A 4,641-nucleotide genomic window follows, 5' to 3' on the forward strand; every position below is an offset into this window, starting at 1 on the left:
GCGGGGGGTGTGAGTTTGGGAATTTTTTTTTCATTAGGAAATTTTTCGAAAATACATTTAGACTCTGTATATGGGTTGGTGTGGCCTCTAACCGGAAATGACGTATGTCCGGGACGTGAACTGTCCTATTCGTTTGGTAGGAGTAAATGGATGAAAAAGGAATGTCCAGGCCGGTATCACGTGGCTGCAGGAAACGATGAAGTCACTCTGATTCCCTGTTAGCTTATTGTTTCGTACTGACCCGTCTGGTCGAATCGTCACGAAGCCGATGATAATTCGAATCCTTTTTTCTTCGTGTCCCTAATGGCCTCTGTTTTCCTATTCATTCCGAGTATTTTACGTACTCGGCCGCTTAGCTTTGTGTCTGTCGATGCTCGTGCCGCAGTTTGTCAAGTTCTGTTATAAATGGACGTCATCGATGTCATTTTGGGTACGCGGTTGTGCGGGGGTGGCGGCGACCGAGGGGGTTCCAAAGTGACGGGCGGAGAGTCAAAGCAGAAAGGGTTCCTCTCTTGCCGATGCTGTTTGCCGCAGCATGGTCCCACGGTGGCTCCAAAAATAAATGCCGTATTTTTACTTTACTCAGCGCTGCTCGCGCTTTGCTTTACGGACAAAGTATTAGCGTGTAGTCGACTACGGTAGTTGGACGAGCCACGTGGACGACTGGCAGAGGAAAAGGAGGCTGACGGGGGCCAAGTAAATATTGACCCTCTTGGAGAAAATTGACAGGTCGTTGGAGTCTGATCGATTAAAGGATACTTTTATGTAAATTGACGTAATTGTTTTTTTTTTTTGTTAACAATAAGTATGAGAAAAATCGTTTAGATTATCTATTTGCAGGGCAGACCACGTGCAGCTGTCAGTCGTTAAAAAATAATGCTTTTAGAGAAGACACGTGTTTTTTCTTTTTCATCATCTTTAGACTTTTTCTTTTGACATTTAGTGTATTTTTTATTTTCTTTATTTTTCTTGTCGATGCGACCGCGTAAAAATTGTCCGGCACTTGTCCGACTGGTGGGACTCGTTGCTAAATGTCTAACGGTAATTCAAATCACGATCCGATCGTTCGATCGTTTAATGATTCGATCGATCGGATCGTCGATGGAATTAGTTGACTTTTATTTAATCTTCTTTTCGATTGTCCTGTAATAATTTTTGATTGACACTGCGGTGGAATGTCTGAAGGAAATTTTGATTCAAACGGTATGGCATATTCGGGCTTGTTAATTTAGCCTTTAATTAGCATGCTTGTAATATATATATACGATTAATCAATGCATAGATGAAACGGCGGGAAGTTCAAACGCGAAAATATATTACGGGCATCTTATCACAGTCGGTACGCGTCAGCGGTAAGATAAACAATCTAAAAATGAATTCCCCGTGCATCGGCAATTCATTGAAATGTTTAATCGCGTCAGATTTACGTACGTCGGACCACGAAGACTAAACACAAAGCATTTTGCACTTTTCGCAAAAAAAAAATATTGAATATCAAAATTACCTTAATTTTTAAAAATTACCCAAAAATCATAGAATCGAAAAAAAATTTTTCCCCATTCTTAACCTCCCCCCGACACTTTACACCTTTTCAAAATTATACAAAACCAACCAAACCACCCGTTCGCGAGGTACATAAATTTCTTTCGTCCCATTATTTTTCTCGTTCGATCAGGAAAGAAAAAAAGAAAAGAACCGAAAAAAGAAACCACAAAAATTCCCCCAGGATTTCCCAAGGATCCAAGCGAGAATTCGTTCAAGCGCGAAAATCGTTTCGAGAACCTTTCGCGCGTCTCTTTGCTTATCTTTTTCTAGTCTCTCTTTTTTTCTCCTATTATTCCTTTCTTTCCGACTGGCCGCACGCATCAGGTGAATGAATTCACAGCTCTCACGCTCGTCTCTTTAATTCTGTCCATCGACCCTAACTATCTATTTATATACACGTGCTGCCCAGCCATTGCACGTGTACGCGTTTTCTCTGACGCGAAGAAACCAACAAATATATATATATATATATATATACACACTATAGTTAGACTGTACATTGCATCTAATGTATAGTACATGTATACATATACACCTATCAGTATGATGTACCTAACTCTGCCAATGCATTACGTGTACTATTCATAAGGCGTCTGGATCCTTCGTATACCTTGTTTATATACTGTATATATATACTTGTATCTATTTAACACGCAAGTGCTTATTAGAGGCGCGCGTGCATTATACCAGCATTTGACGTATTCCTATAGGGGAATCTCCGAAGTACGTGTTACGTGCGCGTCACTCCGGTCTCTCCGGTGGCGCGCAAGTGCACATTACGGAAAGTGCATTCGCGCGTACCGGCAAACTTACGCAGACCAGACCCGAGTCCCTCGTGCTTTTCCCGTCTCGCTGCCGCGTCCACGTTATAAATCTGCCGTGCAGGAGCCCAGTATACGAAAACTTGCGGAAATGGTTAATAGAAGTCGTACGTTAATCGCGCGTCCGTCACGGATATTAGAAATTATTTTTTTTGGAAAAATGATTATTTGAACATTTAAAAAAAGTAAAAAGTCATTTTTCCTCACGATCACGATAAAAGCGTGTCCTTCGGTCTTTTTGAAGTCGAAGCTTGTCGGCCATATTGGGCGTTGACTTTTTCAGGTGCGAAATACGTATGCTTGCTGCATAATCATGAAGGTCTGCAGGTGCGAGATGCCACGTATGCTACGTACCGGCTTTTGTTGGAACGGCTATATGCTGTACTGGATTTATATATAGATATAGATATTTGTATTTGTATTTATGACGCGATCAGAACCGGACAGGAAGTCTGTCCGTGGATGTTGCACGGACAATGGACGTTAGGCTTTGATCTTCGATCATTCTCGCACCTGATCGTTAGATCAATCAGGATCACGTGACTCGGATCGAGTTCTATGACCGAGGAGCAGTTGGGTACCGTTTGGTATCTTGAATACCGTTTATGGTTACCGGTTCGGCATTGTGACCACGTGGGGGGGCGTGACAGGTGGGTTTTTGGTGAAGGGCGGGAAATTTGAAAAATCAATTTTCAACAATTTCTACGTAATTTACGTGGGACTCGAATCTCGTGTATCCGCAAGCAGGAAACGCGTGCCGCAAGAATTTCCCGTTCACCTGTCGCCTACGTGTGCCGGTGCATCGTGGCCGATGCACCGCATGCACCGCATGCACCTAGAAGACCAGACGATCGATACTCACCACCGGAACTGGGAGTCTCTCGCATCGTGCGAGAAGTTTGCTCGGCGTAAATTCAAATGCTTCTTGTCCATTGCTGGACGATCTCTTGGCACGTTCACGTGGTTATTTCTCATTATTACCATTTTTTGCTTACGCATTCTTTATATTGTGCAGTTTTGGTTTGTAGTTGGAAAACTTTTTTTTTTTACATGCTCAAATGTCGTCATAGCGCTCGTGGACGCAATTCCTGCTTGAAACGTTACAATCAGCGACGGTCTGACAGGAAAGCCTTGGAGATAAGTTTACTTGGAAATTGATAGAAAGCCGGAGAGACTGGAACAAAAAAAAGATTCGTGCTAATTTCTGATTTCAATGTTTCAGTGTGTTATCAAATATTTTTTTTTCTGGGTACTCGATCCGAATTTTCGATTCCTTACTGCACTTTTTTTTTTATTGGGCGAATTGCCGATTTTTTTTTTTTTTTTTCGTCAGTCAATCGCGTGGCTTGTGCTCTCTCTCTCTCTCTCTCTCTCTCTCTCTCTCTCTCTCTCTCTCTCTCTTCCTTTGTCTTCTCTTCTCAGATACATCGAGCAGCTCGATGAGTTTTCTGAACGCGGGAAACGTGATTGAAATATTCAAGCGCGTCGCTCTCTGTTTCCGACGTCGCGTCGCCGAAAGATTTAAAAACCGTCGCTCGGGTTTTCGAGTCGTTCATTACGGATGGATTGTGGATGCGTCTATATATTGCAGTGAATTCGATTGAATGCTGGTATTCTGTATAATTATATATATATATATTTACTCTCAGTTATTTCTAACCGTGCTAATTTATACTATTGGCCTTTCGTATTGCGTCACAGATATAATTGGTGTTATATATAATATATATATATAGAAGTCGAGTGGTCTGGAATCTTTCGTTTCTGGTGTCGCTCCATGAAAGAACACCCTATTTAAAGACACGTTCATACGTCGCGTCAAATCGCAACGCGGGAGGTCGGACGGACGTGTGTCGCTTGCAACGTCATAAACATTACGTAACTGGTGGAGAGAATTTTTATATTTTTTTTTAATTGAACACACGTATGTTAATTCGACTTGACATTAACTTCTCGAGAGCACTTAATGATAATTCTTCACATGTAATTCCTGAATGTCACATGCACGTCTGTGGTACTCGTTGCGCAATAAACGTTACTGGGCTAATTACTTTCTTCTTTACGGTTTCTTCGGTCTCCAATTTTGCTCCGTGACGCAATTGTACTCGACTATTGACGTTTTTGTTTTTATTCTTTACTTTTTGGATCGTAATTTTGAGAAAAAAATTTTTCATAACGTCTATCGATCTTTTCGGCGACATTGTAGTTGAACGAAAAAAATGGTCGATTAGGTAAATCATGGTGTATATATGTATATATATATATATATATATAT

General features: G+C 41.4%; 1 protein-coding gene across 4 annotated transcripts in view; it reads left to right on the forward strand.

Annotated features, from left to right (window-relative positions):
* LOC107273475 (focal adhesion kinase 1) overlaps positions 1–4,641 on the forward strand; it is a 43,061-nt gene that overhangs the window by 9,440 nt on the left and 28,980 nt on the right. The window lies entirely within an intron of this gene.

This window comes from Cephus cinctus, unplaced genomic scaffold (assembly GCF_000341935.2).
Source record: "Cephus cinctus unplaced genomic scaffold, Ccin1 Ccin1_scaffold1609, whole genome shotgun sequence".
NCBI lineage: Eukaryota > Metazoa > Arthropoda > Insecta > Hymenoptera > Cephidae > Cephus > Cephus cinctus.